Raw genomic sequence first — 20,833 nt, forward strand, 5'->3', positions numbered from 1 at the left:
TGTATGTCTGTGTAGGGGTGTCATATCTTCTGAAACTGGGAGCTACAGACCATTGTGAACTGCCATGTGGGTGCTGGAATTGAATCCAGGTCCTCTGGGAGAGCAGCCAGTGCTCTTAACTGCTGAGCCATGCCATATTCTATTCCCCAAGCAATGAGTTTAAAAAAGAGAGTTTACTCATGGGGTGGCCAACAAGAAGAGGGAATGCCCCAGACTCAAATCTGCCTCACTGAAGGCTAAGGCTTAGGGATGTTTATGGGATAAAGAACCAGGGTCATCTGAAGTAAGGAAAGTGTACTTCAAGGCTAGGAAAGGTGAGCTAATTGGTGGTCTATACATTTACTTTTAATCAGATTTCACAGCTTTTCATAGGACTCGTGATCAGAAAACAGGGGCATTAATGTGATCTTTAAATAGAGTTTGGGTCCTGTGAAGGCCACAAGGAGGCCACTAGAGTCTACTGAGACCCAAGTGATGGGGCTGGATTCAACTAGTTTGAGCTAGATGAGGCTATCTCCAATTTCCTTTAAAACAAAACAAACCCATAAACACAAGTCAGTAGAAATAACTGTCACCAGGGTGCCTGCACACCAGAGGTGCCGTCCCGCAGTTGGGGAGGTGGGATCTATTACTTTACTGTGGAGTAAGTGATTCCTAAGCCTTGAGGACAGTGAGGAAGTCAGCATTTGGTCCAGCATTTCTGTGTATTTCAAACACGACCACGCACTCCCTGGTTTTTAAACTTGACCATGGAGGGAAAATTGTAGATGCCTCTTACAATGGGTAAAGAGTGTGATTCATTTCATCTGGGGACTTGGTTACAACAACTAGCTCTTCAAAACCCTTGTTTTAGGAACTAATTTGAGATGACGAAGAAGGACACTTTGTAAAGTGTGGTGCCACGTTGTAAAATATACTGAGCATACAGAAGTGCTTATAAAATTTATATGGACAGCCACAAGGACGAACAGATCCTGATATTCGGGGAGCCAGGACAGGGAGGGGGCAGGTCATGAGTTCCACACCACCACACCAGCCTATTGTACACTAAGTTCCTCTCTCGACAAACAAGGGAAGAGGACAAGCAGCAAAACAGACATATATGAGCTAGCTGTCGGACCCACATACTGAGCTCACCAGGGTCTTGAGATCCTTCCCCTCATTGCTGGGGTTGCTAATGACCTGTGACCTCCAGCAGGAATACAGCTACCCTGGAGACCTGGTACAGAGCGACCTAGGGAGGATCTGCCCTCAACTTCTCTTCCTTCCCCTCCCATTAGCCCATGCCCCATCCCACCCTGCTGGCAAATGATTCCCGATGAATGAATAGAAGGACCCCTTTCCTATGGTCACACATCGGTGTCCTGGGCACTGAGCCCAGAAGGTAGTGAACCAAGAGTGAGACATCCCTGGCTACAGGGTCTCCAGTGGAGGAGAGCTGGGGACCTCTCCAGGTCCCTGGAAGAGTTTCAGGATGTCCCCTGCCTCTCCCTTTAAAGTTTGATTCCCATCTCTCTTGGCATCTCCCAAGGACTCTCGTAGACGTTGGCTTTCTGGGCATCAAACTTTGCATCGCATCTTTTATCTATGCCTCTGGCTCTAATTGAGCCAGGACTTAAGTCAGTCCGTGTTCCTGGGAGACCTTGGCTGGTGGAAACGTGCATGCGCATGCGCCTCCTGTCCCTTGCAACCCAGCTAGCAGAGGTATCGCCTTGCTGCTCTGCTCCATCCCGGGAAGTTTAGCTGTAAGCTCGAGTTTCTCTTTTATTGATTAACTGCACGCTGAAGTTACCTAGAAAAGCAGTCCTCGCTCTCCTCTGAACAAGAGACCTGAAGGCTGTCTGCCACACGTGCTGACACACAACAAAGGCCAAACACCCTGGTCAGCCTCTGACTGTTTATGTCTCCATTAGGCCTGCTGAACCTTGACTCTCATCAACTAGGGGAATGAGATAAGATGGCCGCATCTCCATACTCTAAGGCAGAATGTTTTTAGAAACACTGGGGATTGGAGGCGCAGGTGTCCACCTTTCAGTAACCCACACACTACCCCTTAAAAAAAAGCCACACACACACACACACACACACACACACAGAGAGAGAGAGAGAGAGAGAGAGAGAGAGAGAGAGAGAGAGAGAGAGACTTGTTTAAGTGAAGGATAAGGTGAAGTTTGAAAGGTCATAGCCTGCCATCTTCCAACATGCTGGCTAAGTAAAAAAGCACCCCCCCCCTTTTTTATTCTGGGCTCTGCCTAACTTGGGGGCAGGGAACAAACTGGCACAGGTGGCTATGCTGCCTGAAGTCTCCCTTTCTCCATCCTTCCTGCATGTAGCCTGTATCCTCATTCTCTAGACGATTTGATCATGGAGCCCTGTCAACAAAAGAACTGAGCATCCTTCTCCGATTGCTTCTCCATACACATTTGTAAGTTGTATGGGGAGGGAGGAGAGAGCGGAGGAGGAAGAGGAACTTGACAGGGCTGGAGATATGGCTCAGTGGGAAGAAACCCTTGCTGCATCAGCCGGAGAATCTGATTTGAATTTCCAGAACTCACATAGAACCCTGGCATGGCCATGTTTGCACCCGTAATGCCAGCATTGTGGAGGGCAGAGACAAGAGGATCCCTAGGGCTTGTCGGTCACCCAGCTCCAGGTTCAGTGACCCATCCTGATCCTGTCTCAAGGGACTGCTTTCCTTTTTGTTGTTGTTGTTTGTTTTGGGTTTCTGAGAAAGTTAATCCATTGAACTCTAAATATTTACATAACACCAGAAAAAGAAAGTAACAAATTACAAGAAGAAAAAACCACAACATCAAATCCATCTCCTCAGCTCCTATTAACATACTAATTTGCATGTCCTCTATTTCCTATACATATTGTCTTTTATATTAGTTAGAAATTATTCTGGTTTCCTGAAGACTTTCTGCACCTAATCCATCATGATCACTCTCCCACAAACCAGTCATCCTTCGAGGCTACAATGTGTTGATATATAACAAACTATGTAATAAATATTCCATCCTAAGAAGTGTCCCATAGCTGAATAAGCCCCTATGATTAAAGTATGTGCTTCCAGATTCTCAGCGCTCTGAGTACTCATTGCCGACTGCACTTTGAGCATCTCTTACATAACACAAATTTTCCGTGGCGCGATTGCTGATTCAAAAACATAAGACTTAAAGGAGCCTCACGCTCACTGCTGCACCCCTTCCAGCTGGGACTGGAAACCCTGGAATGCTCGTGAAACGGAGGTGCTGCTCCCGTCACCAGTTTCTTGGGTGGATCAACAAATACCACTGCGTAGTTTACCATCTATTTTTTTATTGCTCCGGAGGGTAAATATTTCTCACAATGGTTATTATTTAGCTGTGCACTATCACGTCTGCAGATTGCCTACTTGCATTTATCCATTACAGTTGGATATTGGTCTTTTTATTTAAATGCTCTTTAGACACGAACAACAGTGCTTCTCTCATATAGAACCTTGCGCTTCACAGAGAAAGACCAGAGTCACAGCTGGGCCTTATGAGCTGTACATGGTGAAACACCTAACGATGTTGGGGAGAAAACCATCCAGGAACCAGATCTTAAGGAGTACCCAGGCCTCCAGCTGGCACTGACTCATCTCTCTCTTCGTGGAAAGTTTGTGGATGGGTTTGGGGCCTTTCGGTTTCCAGTTGTCTCTGTCCTGAGGTCCAGACCTCTAGAGTTGCTGTCAGCAAGAAACAACAGAAGAAAATAACGTTTCTTGTGTTGCCTGGAAACCAAACAGACTCCTTGATGGCTTATGATTCTGACACATTATATTAACAAAGCATTTCCAGCACCACAGAAGGCCAGATTCCCTTACAGTGCTAATGTAATCCTTCAGATAAATCACGTGGATCATACACCAGCAATCTGACAAACAAAGCATCTTCTTAAAGTGACCCAAAATAGGTGACTTGGAACGTCTAACACAGGGTAAAGATGGTTCCCGGTATACAGTGTCCTGACACTCTATCACTTCTAACTTGTGGAAACCTTGTATATTGCTGGGAAAGATCTCAAATACTGTCTTTGCAGTTTTCCATAGTTGGGCTTGTTAAAAACTCACACACCTTTGTATTTAGAAGCCTGGGTCCTAGCTTCCTGGTATTAGGAAGTAGTAGAACTATTAAGAGCTGGGCTCTGGTACCTTCTGGCTTTTGAGACAGTGCCCTTAAAATGCACGGGGGCGCCGGTGGGGCTTGCTCTTCCGCTTCATTCCTGACTGTAAGCTGAAATGTGTTATGGCAACGGAACTGCAGAAACAGAAGCAACAGGATTCACAGAGCCTTCCCGGAGGCCTTCAAAACATCAGCCCAAATAAAGCCCTTCCTCTTCACAGGTTGATTAGTTCGGGTATTTGCCTACAACAGCAGAAAGCTAACCGAGTCTTAATCATTTCTATATCATTCTCCTTGAGAGCTGAGATCTCTCTTCAGTGACCTTGCTCAGGCCTTCCCTGTTTTCAATGTAAAATTCTACTGAATTAACCATTTGAAGGAAGTGTAACATGAGAGGCCAGCTTGTTGGGGTATCCATCCTGCCCAATACCCCACAGCCAGCAAGCCCCAATAAAAACCACTCACACAGAGATCTCTATAAGTTATAAAGCTGATTGGCCCATTAGGTCAGGCTACTTATTAGTTCTTATGACTTATCTTAACCCATTATTCTAATCTATGTTAGCCATACGGCTCAATCCCTTTCTCAGCTGGGCAAGTTACATGCTGCCTCTTCGGTGGTCTGCACAGGAGTGGCGGAGGGACTTCCTCCTTCCTGGAATACTCCTGTTCTCATCGCCCCGCCTCTACTTCCTGTCTGGTTGACCTGCCTATACTTCCTGCCTGGCCAATCAGCGTTTTATTAAAATACATGATTGACAGAATACAGATAATTCTCCCACACCAAGGAAAGACAGATGAGATCATGTCTTGTGGTCCCTTCTCAAATGCTTATTAAATTAAGTCTCTTCTCCCGACCCCCTCCATGGCGAAGTAAGTCTAGTTTGTCACATTGATCTCTTGCTGACACAAGATCCAACTGTGTAGCCCAGTAAACCACAGGGCCCCTTACTTCTTAGAGTTGTAGAACACTTTTTAAATATCTTTATTTTTGTTTAATAAGATGCAAAGCCATCACCTAACCCACTGTTGCAAAGGCATAAAAATGCTAATGTAATCTTTATAAGTCTGTTATTGCTTCTCTGAGAGGGATATAAGATAAATCAAACCTCCATCAATACAGCAGCCTCCAGAGCCTTAGACAAAGCCCCCGCCCCTTGTCTGCCACTAGGCAATGACAATAGTTGTAAACAGCAGATGCCAAACATATGCATCTTGTCACTCTAGTCCCAGGTTGCCTTCTGTCTGTATTTTTTTCTTCCAAAACTAAGAGCTCTTCAATTAATTTACAGGAACTATTCTTTAATCTTCCTCTACTTAATTAGCACACAATTCAGGCATATGCTTTTGATGTGGCTCGCAGAATTACACGATGTGTGTCCCTTTTGCTTTTTCGTTTATTGATATAAAAACAGAAGTGTGTGAAGCATCTGGAGATGGCCCTGGCTTCCCTAAAGCATCTAATTTCTCATAAAGTCAGAGTTTTTTTTTTTTTATCTCCAACTGACCGCATGCATGTAGATGAACTTTCTTCGTTCACTTCTAAATGACACAACATAGAAATTCATTGCAAAAACTTGCCTTGCTTCGCAAAATAACTAGGACACACTGCAGTATATTAGTAAATATATGTGTGCATGTATGTATATGTATACATTTATATAGCTTTATATGTATATTTGTTTGTATATATGTGTACGTATACATGTATATAGCTATCTATATATGTATATATGTGTACATGTGTAGCTAAAATAATTGAACCTGGAACCTAGTTACATAATCAGATTCTTTGACTGGTCTTGGTCCCTGGCTTCTGAGAGGATGACTGAACCTTTGGGGTTCCCCAGGTGACAGGACAGTCTTAGTTCTTTGTAGTGAATTCCTCAGATCACACCTTTAAGATCAGCTACATCTTCCAAGTCTGGGGGAGCAACGTGAGATGGATGCTGAGTTCAGATGTGTGGGCAGCGATTCCATCAATAACGATCATGTAAACCCCAGCAAAACCTCTGGTCCCTGGAATTTTGTGACACACTCAAGGAAAGAATCCTCTGATGGAAAGAAAAATCTAGATAAGTTGGAAGGGTTGAGATGGGAGGTGCTGTGTTGATTTCTAGCACTAAAGAGTTGGTTTCCGGTTCCTCTCCTCAGCACTGGGAAGATTCCGTCTTAGCAGTTCTGATTCCAGTCACGGCAGTGGCAGACACTTAATGATGTGGAAGCTTTCATCTTCAAACTCACTTTGATGTGAGAGCCACAGTCTGCAGTGCATAAATAATATGGAAATAATATGGACACGGTAGTACAGGAAGGTGAAAATTCAAATATCTCTTCAGCTGAAATGTTCTGTAAGCGAAGAATGGAACGGCCACTCCTTGGCTAGACAGAAAGTTGCTATATCCAGAGATTTGACTTATTATTACTCCAATAATCATATTTTCAGATAAAGCCCTTGAATAAAGGTATTTCATGTGGCAATAAGATGGAGATCATCTCAACCCATTCTCACGCTGCCTGCTGGGATTGAAACAGACACTCCCGGGTAATATCGAAAGGCTCAACAGGTGGATACCGGAAGATCCTCCGATATTAGAATGTGTCGGAGTGACAGACGAGAGACAGAGTTCAGCCAAGAGATCATCCTGGGAAATAACTAAGATGTCAAGTAAAATTAAAGCCTTCAAAATAAAAAACAAAAAAATAGAATGGAGAGTGAGAATTGGAGACAATAATATGCTAAGAAAAATTAAAACACACAAAAGCATGAAGGGAGAAAAAGTAGCTGACCCCAACAGAATTTACAGCGATTCCTGTTGGAAAAAATAGTAATCACAGGCACGGGCTGTCACAGAGAGTCGGGTAGAAGCGTCAGGTCTATACAATGGGAAAGAGCGAAAGCTCAGTCTGCTGCCACAGGCTCATGCTGCCAGCCAGGCAGGCACAGCATAGCCAGCAACCACACCTCAGCAGGAAGCAGTTCCTCATCTATCCAGACAGATTTTTAATTTACTGCGTACTGTTAACATGTGCTCAGCTTAATTCCGAGATTCAGTGTACCCCGTTCCATTCCTTGCCAGGATTGATTTTTTTTTTTGACATCTATAATAATTTAGACCGGTGGTTCTCAACATGTGGGTCGTGACCTATTTCGGGGGTCGAACAACCCTTTCGCAGGGGTCTCCTAAGACAAGTGGAAAAACACAGATATTTACACTATGTTTCATAACAGTAGCTTAATTACAGTTAGTAAGTAACAGTGAAAGAGATTTTACGGCTGGGGATCAGCACTACCTGAGGAGCTGTATTAAAGGGTTGCAGCATTCGGAAGGTTGAGAACCACTGTTTCAGGACCCTACACAAACTTCCGCCTCTCTGCTGCGAGCTTCCCCTTGGCTCATTCATGCAGGCACACACACCGGATTCTTCCTGGTTTCTAGTTATGGTTATGTGCCTGAGGAATTCTGTTCGTTGTAGGCCACTCTTCTTGGCCTCACATAAGGCAGAGATCAGGTCTTACATAATTTTGCTTCCTTTATGGAAATTAGTGAGAAAATTGATGCCTACACAACATTGTAAATCATTTGACAACTTCCGTAGTATTTTCTCAATATGATGAAGTAGATAATCAACCTTATATAAATTTAGGATGGAATATGATGAAAAGGGGATTAACATCGCTTAGTAATACCAGAGACAATGCTGGGGGTACAGTGCGGTGGTATAACACTCACCTAACACGCATGTGGTGCTGGCTCAATCCCAGGGCCAATCAGTAAACAGCACCGCTGAAAGCGCTTTCAGCGGCAGGTGAATACAGCAGTCCTTCGCTGTGAAGATCCAGCCCCTGTCCCAGGCGAGCAGGCTCAGGAAGCACCCACAGCACTGCCTAGTGTCTAAACCCACAGTGCCAATGACATCACTTATTAAACGCTACCTACAACATGGTAAGAACCTTTGAAGGACTGACCCTCTTCCAACTCCAACAGAACAATAAAATGTTTGCCTTTTAAGGCAAATGTGACCAAAGACCACAGGAAGGGAGAAATGCAGGATTTCCTCCAGTTTGTCAACGCTGTGAGTCACTATCTGTTCCACACAATGGGACACACAACCACTCACAGGCTCTCCAGCCTTTGGCCTCTTTTAGCAAAGTATATACTGGTCCTTCAAAGGTGGGATTCCTGTCACCTCATTCTCTGCGCTTCTTCAGCCTCATTTGCCACACAGAGAATCTGAGAGACTTTTCTATAACTGTGGGAGGTTTGCTGTCAACTGAAGTTAAGAAAACAAAAAACAAAAAACAAAAGAGTTTTTAACCCAGGTCAGTCCTTCAGAATCCAGGCAAGATGAGGGCAGAGGCCAAGTCATTGTGGAAGAACTGACCTGGTCACAGAGGCCCTGTTATAAAAGAGATTTAAGATGGAGTTAACCAGAATCAGCCACAGGACTCAGAAGTCTGAAAATTCCTACCTCCAAAATAAATGCATGTCCTGCAGTGCCCAGTGTGTCTTGTTTTATGCCCAGAATGCAAAACAGAAGTATGGATCTTAATTCATACTTCTGCTGACTTAAAGCCATCCTCCACAAAATCAGCAATGAACAATGATCACCCAAACCCCAAATCGGGTAAAGTCCCATGGCCTGTGACCACTAGCCATGTTAAAGTCCTAGGAAAAGTTTAAAGTCTTGGGCGTGTGTCACACAGGGACCCGTTCATGACTCTGGTCAAGCTCAACACCCATGTCATTGCCAGTTTAGAGACTATGTTTAGCTGCTGATACCAGTGACTCCAAACTCAAGGTCTCAAATGAATCAGGATTGTTTCTTAGATCCACAGAGACAGGTAGCCAGTGCTGGTTGGTCTTGAACCTCCACTATTAGATCAGGGGGTCAGAGTCCTCAGAGTGTGACCCAGAACATCTGGACAGCCACCTCGGTGAGGAAATGGGAAAGAAAATGTCAGCATGTTAGTCTCTATAGATATTTTCTATAAGAACTCTCTAGAATTCCAGTTTGTTTTATACCCAGAACTCAGCCACATGGTCGCCTGTTATTGCTGAAGCATACGAGGCCACTCAAATCTTGTTTCAGAGAGAATAGAGGATTTGGGGCGTGTCTGCAGGAAGGGCCACTGTGGTGTCTCCCTACTCAAAGGCCAGTCCTTTGAGTCAACGTGGGTCCCGAAATGCTGCTCAGCTCACAGCTGGGGCCAAGACTCTGACGTCGAGCTGCCCAGTGGCTAAGTAGCCTGTTCTTTGCTTCTGGTTTTAAATTTTGGAACAATTTATATCTACACAGCAGTTTTAAACATTCCTTAAAGCAACAAAATCCTTTTAGTATCAAGTAGCTATAAAATGGCCAGCTGTGTGTCCGGATGTTACCTTGCCAGCATTAGTTAAGGGGTTGGTCTTATTTTGTTACAAATTGCTGGGCCTAGCAATAATGAGATATTCCAAAGAAATTTACACATGGAAATTTACTAAGACTCTTAATCTGTTTATCTGCAGGCAATTCTATTTCTGAGGGTATTATAAGGAAAGATCTAGACCTTCTGGAGTTTTGCCCAGTTTGATGACGTCTCTTTTAGGAACGGCGCTCACACAATTTAAAAGACAGCTGAAACACCACTACAATAAAACCTTTTTTTTTTTTTTTTTACATATCAAGTGTCCATTTGCGTCCTTGTTCTTCATTATGCCATCAGGTATTACGTGGCACGGGAACAAGATTTCTTTCTTCCTTCCTTCCTTCCTTCCTTCCTTCCTTCCTTCCTTCCTTCCTTCCTTCCTTCCTCTCTCTCTCTCTCTCTCTCTCTCTCTCTCTCTCTCTCTCTTTCTTTCTTTCTTTCTTTCTTAAGAATTCCATTGCTGGGTCATCAAGTGGGGAGCCTTCTTGCTTGCTCCGAATTAAATGGGGTATAAATTTCCCCAAAGCCTTTGGGCTTACGTGTTTGGTTATTGATTGCCCTATAACATTATGTGCCAGGTGTGGTTGAGTTTGCACACCCTTTGAAGGACTTTTGATTTGCCTGTTGATGTGGGTAAGTCCTCAATGTCCAGAGGCTCCTTAGTGAAGAATCTGCCTATTCCTTAAGCGTTGTTTGTGATCCCCAAACCATTACCGGTAACACATTCACAGACACACGCAAGTACTGAAGAGCTTATGTCTCCCGCCGCCTGTTCTGATCCTTACCGAAGCCCTACCCAAGTGATACTGTGCTTTCATGCATCGGACCCACATGTGAAACTGTGCCAAGGGGGTCGGCTGTAACTCAGCGATAGAGGGTTGGTCTTGAATGCCAGAGGTTCAAGGTTCAAAGCCAGGACTGCAGAAACAACAAAATACTCAAAGTAGTACTGAGCATGGCACTGTGCCCCGAAACACAAGAGGCCTCTGTGTCCTCATGCAGAAACCAGGCAGGTGGTTGGGCTTCACATCAGCAGGAATTGTACAGTTCTGCTGACTGTGACGTCAAAGCGACTCTTTCAACTATGTTCACTGGTTAAGGTTTCTTAAGAAGCTCGCCCCAGATCAGGTGTATACTCACTCACCAGTTGATAAAAATGTGAACAGAGTCTCTGCAAGACCAAACCCTACACCTCCCCAAATCACCCATTCATTTGCTCAGTCCTAGGGCCTCCTGGGACTTTATAGAGTAAAAGGACCACACAGAATGAGAATTGCCGCCTTTGATCTGCTCTAGGTGGTTCGTGGAGTAGCAGCCCTTTCTGATGTGGGATGCCCCTCTGTAGGCTGTGAATATATTTTATTATCATTGCTTATTAAGGAAGCTGATTTGGCCAATAGTCAGGCAGAATAGAGCCAGCAAGAAATCAAACAGGGATACAGGGAGAAAAAAGACAGAGTCATAGAGATGCCAGCAGCTGCCAGAGAAGCAAGACGTGCGGTAACAAGCCTTGAACCTCATGGTAAAATATAGAATAATAGAAATGGAATAATTTAAGTTCTAAGAGCTAGTTAATAATAAGCCTGAGCTAATAGGTCAACCAGTTTGCAATTAAGCCTCAGAGTGGTTATTCAGGAACTGGCAGGTGGGAGAGAAACATCCAGCTGTGCCTTTCTCCACACAGTCATGGCCAGGCTCAAGGGGCTGTTGTCTACTGCAGAAAAAGAACAGAGGAAAAAACCAGAGGGGCTGATCCCATAATGCTCTCTGGCTGGTGCGAAGAATTAGAACTACATGACTATGTCATCTAGTGATAAGTCAGCATCCCAGCCAGCAACGTGGTGTTCCCCAGAGAGATGAGTCACTTCCTCCTATCAGGGTAGAGCAGTGTGGTAGCCAAGGACTCAACTACTGGTGTCAGAACATTAGGATTCCCCCCCTCACACGCACACACACAAACACACACACACACACACACACACACAGTCACGCAAGAGTTGTTCATTTAAAATTACTCAACACCATTAATCTATAAAATAAACTATTACCTAGTTCTCACTATGGATCATACAAATGACTGAGAAATACTGGAGATTCTCAAGAAAGGGGATCTAATAGGACAGTAATGAAGAGAAGAGAAGACGGGGAGGGAGGGAGGGAAGAAGGGAGGGAAGGAAGGAGAGAGGAACATCTGCTTGTTCCTGTCCTTACCCTCTGTTTCTTGCCCCAGCTGAAGCAGATGTTAGCAAGCAGAACTCTTAGCAAAATGGCATGAGCTGTGCTATGCCTGTGTTAGTGTGTACACGGTGCCTGTTCAAGATGCTGGTGTGCTCATTCGGGGTCTGAGCATTGTTGAGGGGGTAGCACTGGTCCGTACATCTTACGCAGCATCTTCCATGCGGTCTTGGGAGAGCTGGGTTGCTGTTTCCTTCCGGTTTGGTTGTGAGTACTTTCACGCTGCCTTGTCATCGCTGAGAGTGTCACCAGAGTCACCTTTGTTTCTGAGACTGTTTAAACTCGGATGCTTACCCAAAGTCACTAGCAATTTATCTTGTCATGGGCCGCTCTATTAGGGACTCAGGAGATGACACTGGATTAATGGGAAGTATCAAACTATTCATTTTTAATGAGAACCCAAAATTCATCTTAGTATTCCTTTCTCATGTCGCATGGTGAGATTAATTTGCATCCATATAAGATAAGGAAAAGGTAAGTGCTGGGGTGTGAAATGAGGGTTTGTGTCTCACAGCATTCTCACGGTGTCCACTGTGGAAACATCTTCTAGGGCAGTGGTTCTCAACCTTCCTAATGCTGTGACCCTTGACTACAATTCCTTATGTTTTGGATGAGCCCCAACCATAAAATCATTTCATTCCTACTTCATAACTGTAATTTTGCTGCTATTATGAATCATCATGTAAATTTCTGATGTTCAAAATAATCTGATATTCACCACCATAAAGGGGTCAAGATCCACAGGTTGAGAACCTGTTCTGGGGTCCACAGCTGCTGTCCTCTTAGTATGGGATGCTCTGCAGAGTGAAGAGTTCCTAGGCTTCTCTCTCCCGAGACAGTGCCTGAATTTAATCCAACATCTGGCGTGATAAAGAGACAAAGAGAAATAGAAAAGGGTCAGACAGAGATGAGGGGAAATTAAAGGAGAGATAGAGAGGGAGAGAAGAAGGAAGAGGAAGTGGAAGAGGAGGAAGAGGAGGAGAGAAGACAAGCAACTATGAAAATTACCACCATAACACCCCATCCTTCTTTTAGAAATTGAGATGACCTACAAAATTAATTTAGATTATTGCTTCACTATTTAGCATTAAGTAATTATTTATTTATATAAATTATTATTAAAATTATCATTTATAATAATGATTAAAACAATGACACAAACATTGTTTTAAAAGAGGATAATAAACATGAAGCATCTGTTGAACTGGGGATCTCTGATCAATGACATTTACAAACAGTGTCTCCATCTAAGTCTGTGTGCTGATGCCGAAGCCAAGGTAAGGATCTCTGAGATGTCAGCTGGGCAACAGACAGGTGCATCCCAGCCAGGCATGTGATATGGGGGAGCGGCTGGCCTTCTGAACTACCCCAACTCATAGATGCCCTTGCAATAGCTGTCTTAGCCTAAGAGGGAATGCCCTTGGGAAGCTCCTGTTTGTAATTCATTCTGGATTTTAAAGAAACTCAAGAGAAGAGCATCTTCCAAAGTCTAGGTGACACTTCCAACATGATCTTCTGTTATGTGAATGAGTTATCTAGATGTGTTGCTGAGCCAAGCTTTAGAAGGTTGAAGCTAATAATGCCTGCAGGAAAACATACCAGAAATGACAGGAAAACTAACGCACAGAGCCAGGTCTGCCACAAAAGTGGCTTTAATATACTGTTATTAATAATAGTTGTGTGTGCACAAAATTTTTTAAAAAAAGGTTTAAAATTATCTGTAGTAAGAAAAAGTATTGATATTTTTTAAAGTAATAGTAATGGAGTTTATTATAACTGTAATATTGTAAAAGTTCAATAGTTAAAACAGGAATATTTAGGAGGTAAAAAGAATAAGACATTCAAAGGCAGACAAACAGGACGAAGAGTTAACTGTACCAAGGAGTAGATTTTCTGATAATTTTTAATTTAACTAACAAAATTTAATATAATTAATAAACAAAACCACAAAGTTAACCCTAGACAAATGTCCCATATTGTTTCAAATCTGTGACAATAACGGCATTTCATCTTGTTTCTTCCCTTCTCTGAATTCCTTTCCTCTGAGCAGGCCCAGTGGAAATACCACTTCCTCCTTAGACACTTTTGTGAGTGCTTATGTTTGCACTCAAAGCTCCCTGCCCAGACTATGAAGGTGCAGGGACCTGCTGATGTCACCAACTGCATCATGGTTCGTGATTCCATTTCCCCATTCTACCCCTGTGGAGGGAGCGCCTTGCAAGTTCTCACTGCACAGACTTGGCACACGCTGTTGTTGTTGTGAAGGCTTTTCCCCAGGTACTCCTAGGATCTGATCATTTGGTTCTTTCCCCTCTCTCACCCATAAGCGAACCTTCTACTGTCTGATTTCATCTCCAGTATGAACTTATAATGACCGAAAATAGTCTGTTCATGTGTCCGTCTATTTATCTGTCAATTTGAGTTGGTGGCTGTGAATCTACAGACACTAGATTGTAACTCAGTGAGGGCAAGAATTTCCCTCACCGTTCCCACAACTCGAGCACCCAGACATTATCTGCTGTGTAGCAGGCTTGCAACAGAGCATGGGTTCAGACATCTTCTAGTGAGGAGGGTCCTTCCAACACGCAAACCAGAGAAAACATAGTAAAAAGTATTCACATACCACATGTAGACTTAAAAATCTACACAAGAAAAAAAAAACCCTCAAGACTAATAGTATAAAACAAAGTAAGGAGAATATTTTCAATGTGTTTGTGAGGGGTTAATATATTTCTTACAGGTTAGATATTTTGAGTAAGAAAGGAAAACATGAGTCCCATCAGAGAAAGCACATGGCAAACAGATAAAGCAGAGAACACAAGCAGTGTCGACACAGGAAACAGCTGGCCTTCTCACTATGCGCAAAGGAAGTGCAAACAATGAGGTGTGTTCATTTCAGCCGTGCTCACATCTGGATGGAGCACAAGGTACTGCTGGAAGGAATACAGGGCATTTTGTCCCCGTGGTTCCGCCGAAACGAGATTTCAGAAAAAGACTTGGGGACTGTGGTTGTGTGTGTGTGTGTGTGTGTGTGTGTGTGTGTGTGTTTCTGGTGTCACTTACGAATTGTTAAAATCACAGGTTCTCAACAAGGCAGTACTTGTTAATATGCAGTGTGTTTATACAACCACAACACAACAGCTACTTAAAACCACACTCGTGAAAAATTCACATACTGTGCACATACATGGATATTTATACTGTCCTGATGCATACAATAACTCGGTGTTATACACACACACCTTTTCTTGGTAGACGTATCATTTTTCTGTGCTTATATTTTATGCATATCCATGCAAAGACGAATGAAAGAAAATATAATAGCATGTAAGTAGTTCTCATTTGAAGCCAGAAAGACTGGTCAATTTATATTTGGAATAATATTTCTGTGAGTTTTAGAAGCTGTTAGAAGCCTTTATTATTTTATGTTAATTTAAAAAACAAAAAACAAATCATGAAAAAAATGACATTTCATTCTTGGAAAATTAGGTTTCTTTAGTATGTTAGGAAGTAATCATAAAGCAAATGAAGAAATTGGGGTAAAATATGGAGTGTTTTCACATCGTATTTGACTTAGGTGGATCCTGTTCTTTCTTAACCATTTAGTTATTGATGTTTAAATCCCAGCATTCATAGTACAAACCACACTGTAATCTACATCATAAACCCCACAACTGATACAAAGCCTCATCACGAACATTATGATAAAGGATTTTATCCAGAGATGGTCTGGATTTAGTTCTGTTTCTGAGGCCAGCAAGTTCATATGTTCATTCAACAGACCATACAATATTCAGGCAACCATCTAGATATTGGGGAGACACAAATAATCAGTGCACCTTCAAATGTCTACCTATTGTGGATGTATATACAAGTATTACAGATATAAATATATAGATATAAATGTCATCAATTAGTGTACTTTTTTCCATGTATTGATACCTGAAATTGCTTCACAGGGTGGCATACACCGTGGTTTAAACAGCATTATGGGATGGCCAATTGGGTAGAATTCATGATTAAACCCTGAATTAGTTTCCTGGGACTTTCTTAGAAATCAACACAAATTGATTAGCATCAAACAACACAGATGTCTTCACTGTCAGCCCTGGGAACTGAAGGTCTGAAGTCATGGTGTCTGGAGAAGATGGGCGGAAAATGTTATTTCTGAAGCTTCCCCTATGGAGACACTTTGCATGTCTCTCTACAAATAGAGACTGGCTTAGTTAGGGTTTCTAGTGCTGTGACAAAAACACCATGATCCAAGCAACCTGGGGAGGAAAGGGTTTATTTGGCTTATACTTCTTCATCACTGTTCTTCATCAAGGAAGTGAGAACAGGAACTCAAACAAGGCAGGAACCTGGAAGCAGAAGCTCATGCAGAGGCCATGGAGGGGTGCTGCTTACTGACTTGTTCCTCATGGCTTGCTCGGCCTGTTTTCTTATAGAACCCAGAACTACCAGACCAAGGATAGCACCACCCACAGCAGCCTGGACACTCCCCCAGCAATCACTAATTAAGAAAATGACCTTCAGCTGGATCTTATGAAGGCATTTTCTTCAGTGAAGTTCCTTCCTTTCAGATGACTTTAGCTTGTGCCAAGCTGACATAAAACTAGCCAGCACAGGAATGAAAGGGAAGACACTTTCCAACAGACATAAGTGAAATGCAGAAAATTATTAGAATATGAAATAAAAACCTATATGCCACTATGATGGAAATCTAAAAGAAATGGATTAAATTCTAGATGCATATGACCTACTGTCTTAGGGTTTTTATTGCTGTGAAGAGGCACCATGACCATGACAACTCTTAGAAGGAAAATATTTAATTGGGGTGGCAGCTCGCTTACAGTTCAGGGTTTCAATTCATTATAATCACGATGGGGCATGCAGGCAGACATGGTGCTGGATCTGAGAGTGCTATATCTTACAGGCAGTAGGAAGTCAACTGACTGTCACAATGAAGGCAGCTTGAGCAAAAGAGACCTCACAGCCCACCCCCACAGTGACACACTTCCTCTAGCAAGGCCACACCTCCTAACAGTGCCACTCCCTTTGGGGGTCATTTTCTTTCAAAGCACCACACCTATCAAAATTAAAACAAGATGAGGTCGATAATTTAAACAGATCTATAAACAGAGCAACATATTTGGAACAGTAATAAAAAAAAAACCCTCCTAACTAAATACATTCCAGGGGCTGGGGTTCTAGAAATCCCAGGGTCCCCTGCTTGCCTTCTGCCTTCTACCACTGATCTGCACCCAGCCTGTGTCTTCTGTGTGTAATTTGATGTCCGTGTGAGGTGAAGGAGTGCAGGGCTACTGGAACAGTCAAAATCCCATCTTTGCACAGCCCAAGTCTCTCCCGTAGCTGCTTTGGAAACTCAGGCAGGGTGGGGGAGATCCAACCTTGCAGCTGCTGCACAGCACCCTGCCCCTCCCCCCATTTCCCTTTGGATTGAGCTGAGCCTTGGTTGGGCTGCCAAGAATGGCAGTACACGGTGTGGACAGTGAGCCTGACCAGTTAGGAGGAGCGCCGGGAACTCGGCGTTCTGAAGGGACTTTAAGGTCAGACAAACAGAAAGTTCTGGAAATGAGCCGCAGACTGCTGGTAAGGAACCAGTCTAGCTCAGGTGAACTTAATTTGCCAGAGTAATGCACAGAGTTCATCGGGAAGACAAACCAGAAGCAGGTTCTCAATACATACTTCATAATTTAGTGCTAGGCGCTGTTGGTCACGTGTGAAACCCAGTCGGAGAAACAGTGGCTGATCATGGAGGAGAAATCGTGGCAGCTAAGGCAACAGAGGCTGTTCTCGCTAACTATGGTCAGCTGGCGGGAGGGAAGTGAGGTTACCTACCGTGCAGATGCCTGTTCTGTTATCCTCAGAACCTACAAAGTTCTCCTCCTCTGCCTGAAGATAGAGGGTGTTGAGTCTCTTTCCAGATGCAGAGAAAGCCTGGACCGAAGGAAAGGCAATCATTGTCAGGAGTTACCAGGAATTGGGGCTGGGATGCAAAATCCCAGTTTTGCCAGTCACACTTTCAACAGAACAGTTAATTTGATCCACATCCGGTGGTTCACAACCTCTTGCAACTATAATTCCAGGGCATCTAAGGCCTTCTCCTGGCCTCTGCAAGCATAGGGAGCGTATGTATGCATGCACGAACACACACTTCTTAAGCTTATAATGATTGTTGGTAGGGCCCTCAAACCAGCTTGGATCCCCTGAGAAGCTTCTCACACTCTTGAATCTTATCTGGCAAATCAGTTGTACAAATCTACAGGACAGAAAGCAGGACAGGCCTCTGCCTCATTTACCCCAATTCATCCACTGAAAGGCCGAAAGAACTGTTTCCTGTAAGTAATTTCTAAATAATTTAAAGTAAAATTTAGAGTGCAATAAACCAGAAATGACATTTAATAAGATTGGAGACCATGTGTAGTGTATTATAACTTGGGAAGAAAAAGGCAAACACCATATGAAGATATGGAAAGACCATTTTAAAAGGAAAAGAACTAAAGGTCAATGCAGTCTAAAGGGCTCAGTCCTGCTAAATGATGCCTATTTGTCAAAACGAAACAAAGGTCAGAGGGTTTGTGGTACTTCCTCTGCATCCCAGAAGCACCCATGGCACTGTGCACTAATCTCCCTGGGCCTCTGAGCTCACCAACACTCTACAGACTCTTCCTTTTCTCTTCCTGGACCATCTGTGCTTCAGTCTGTCTTGACTCAAGTTTGTCTATAGAGATAGATGCCTAGGCTCGCCAGCCTCTGTGGAACTTGCTTGGAAGTCTAAATCGTCTCAAATTCACCAATCAATAAACAGTAAATTAACAGTCAAGGCTGCCCCCGGTCCCCATCCCTTGTCAAGGTCTCCTTCTACTGTCATGGTCTGGGAGCTTCTGTCCCTTTCTCCTGCAACGGTGAAAAGAAGGAGCCCTGACATCGTTTCTTTAGGAGACAGCCAAGTAGATGGGAGATGTGTGCAGAAGTAAGTTTGGGAACATGAGTGGATGGCAGATCAGAGGGCGGGAAAAGCGAATGCCCACGTGGTCTGAACTGTGGAGACACATTTCGGCAAGTCTGCACTGCAGTCGAGGGGACTTTTAAAGTAATCTTGGGTCATTGTAATGGTGGCCTTAGACGAGTTAGATTAGCTAGATTAGCTAATTTAGATTCATTTCTGTCGTTCCAGGGATGGCTCTGCTTATGTTGTTCAGGGTGTTACAAAGATCCAGCAGGCTTTTTCAGACCATGAACGGTGGCCCATTAGACATAGGGTCAGTCTCACGACCTCTAGCCTGTCTTTGATAACAGGTGAGAGACTAGAATAAGAATAGAAAACAGAACATGACACAAGGCTAGAATGTTTCTTTCTGACACTTGTGTTTCAGTTACAGTGTTCATCAGTTATCTGTATGTTATTATACATGTATATGCTTTCTTATACCTAATGGGAAAATGTTATACTTTAGATCTGTGTGTAACTTGGAGATGCAGGCTGTGGTGTGAAAGTCATAGAACAAAAAACAGTAAGTGTTCCAACTAATAATCTACTGTTCTAATATGCTAAATTGTCACCCTAAGCATACCTGACCACTCTCAGAACAGATTCTTTTCCTCTCTGAGTTTATCAAGGCGAGGCTAAGACACTGTGAGGGCGGACATTTCAATATTTGAAAGATGGGAGAAACTCAATGCGACGGTGCAGGGTTGCTGCCCTAGCCTGGAGCAGGGATGGGCAGGCTAGGAGGGTCATGGACTTTGTGAGTTCCAAGCCAACCTGCGCCATACCCTGACACCCCATCTCAAAACCAAACTGGAAATAAAAGACGGCAGCGACAGATGGCTAGAACTGGCCCTTTCCACTCTTCTCTGGTTGTTGTCTAGGTGCCCGAGCTTTGTCCCTAATTTGAGTCACTTTGCCTCTAAAGCAAAGTAGGTGTTGGTAGATCGTGGCGGGTTTGCCAGTGTTCTCTCATCAGCATCTTTAGATCGCAGGTAAACAGAAGTGGTCCTAGCGCGCGTTCAAAAGAGTCACCGCAAACCCACATACAGATATGCCAAAAAGTCTGTAAACTAAACTATAATCAAATACAAATGCAACGTGTACTATTTATTCATTTAGTCACCCCCCCCCCCGCTTTTTTCCTCTCGAGACAGGGTTTCACTGTAGCTTTTGGCTTTGAAGTCTGTCCTGGAACTAGCTCTTGTAGACCAGGTTGTCTCGAAACTCACAGAGAGAGATCTGCCTGCCTCTGCCTCCCAAGTGCTTGGATTAAAGGTGTGTGCCACCACCCAGCTCTATTTAGTTTTTTCGAGATGGGGTTTCTCTGTGTAGCTTTGAAGCCTGTCCTGGAACTAGCTCTTGTAGACCAGGCTGGCCTCGAACTCACAGAGATCTGCCTGCCTCTGCCTCCTGAGGGCCAGGATTAAAGGCGTGTGCCCCCACCATCTGGCACAAATGCAATTTTTAAAATGTGGTTTGTATGGTCCCCTTTTAATCTGTTGGCACCTATCACACAGGCCCACTGTCTGCTGTAAAATCCTCTAAATACCTTAAGTGAGAAGCGTTGTCTCTGCCCAGGCTAGTTTCACCCACAAAGCATTTCAAAGCTTCAAGGTCGGGTGGGCTGTGTACAGGTATTAGAAAGTTAGACACAGTCCATTTGCTTCGATGTAAAGCCAGATGTGGGTACTCCAGTTAGGAAAATAAGGTACATTAGAGAGGCTTTACGCATGGCTGCCGGTACCAGCTGCAGGACTCACGAAACTCCGAGGCGCACACCAGAAATCCTCATTTGTCTTGGATCCACTTTGAGAACGGTGGAAATACCCTAGCGTCCCGTCGCCAGATGTGCCCTGTGGAGTGGGTGGGGGCTCCAGGTGGGAGGAGATCGCTTACAAAGGCTTATTTTAGCTCTAGTCATAGAATATAGAAACACGCAAGCTGCTATAGATATTACAAACATCTCGTGCTCACTTCCTTAGAAAAACATGTGAGTTTATGTTCACAACTGTTTTCTTTTGAAAG

At 43.7% G+C, this 20,833-nt stretch overlaps 1 long non-coding RNA gene across 1 annotated transcript; it reads right to left on the minus strand.

Moving 5' to 3' along the window:
- Nucleotides 1-12,153: 12,153 nt before the first annotated feature.
- On the minus strand, nucleotides 12,154-20,833 carry LOC125414328 (uncharacterized). Its single transcript, XR_007236222.3, has 3 exons — nucleotides 20,358-20,833; nucleotides 17,656-17,754; nucleotides 12,154-12,653 (listed from the first exon to the last, which is right to left on the minus strand). It is a non-coding gene; the product is annotated as an uncharacterized LOC125414328 (long non-coding RNA).

The sequence above is a fragment of the Myodes glareolus genome, chromosome 23 (genome assembly GCF_982192425.1).
Source record: "Myodes glareolus chromosome 23, mMyoGla1.1, whole genome shotgun sequence".
Taxonomy (NCBI): domain Eukaryota; kingdom Metazoa; phylum Chordata; class Mammalia; order Rodentia; family Cricetidae; genus Myodes; species Myodes glareolus.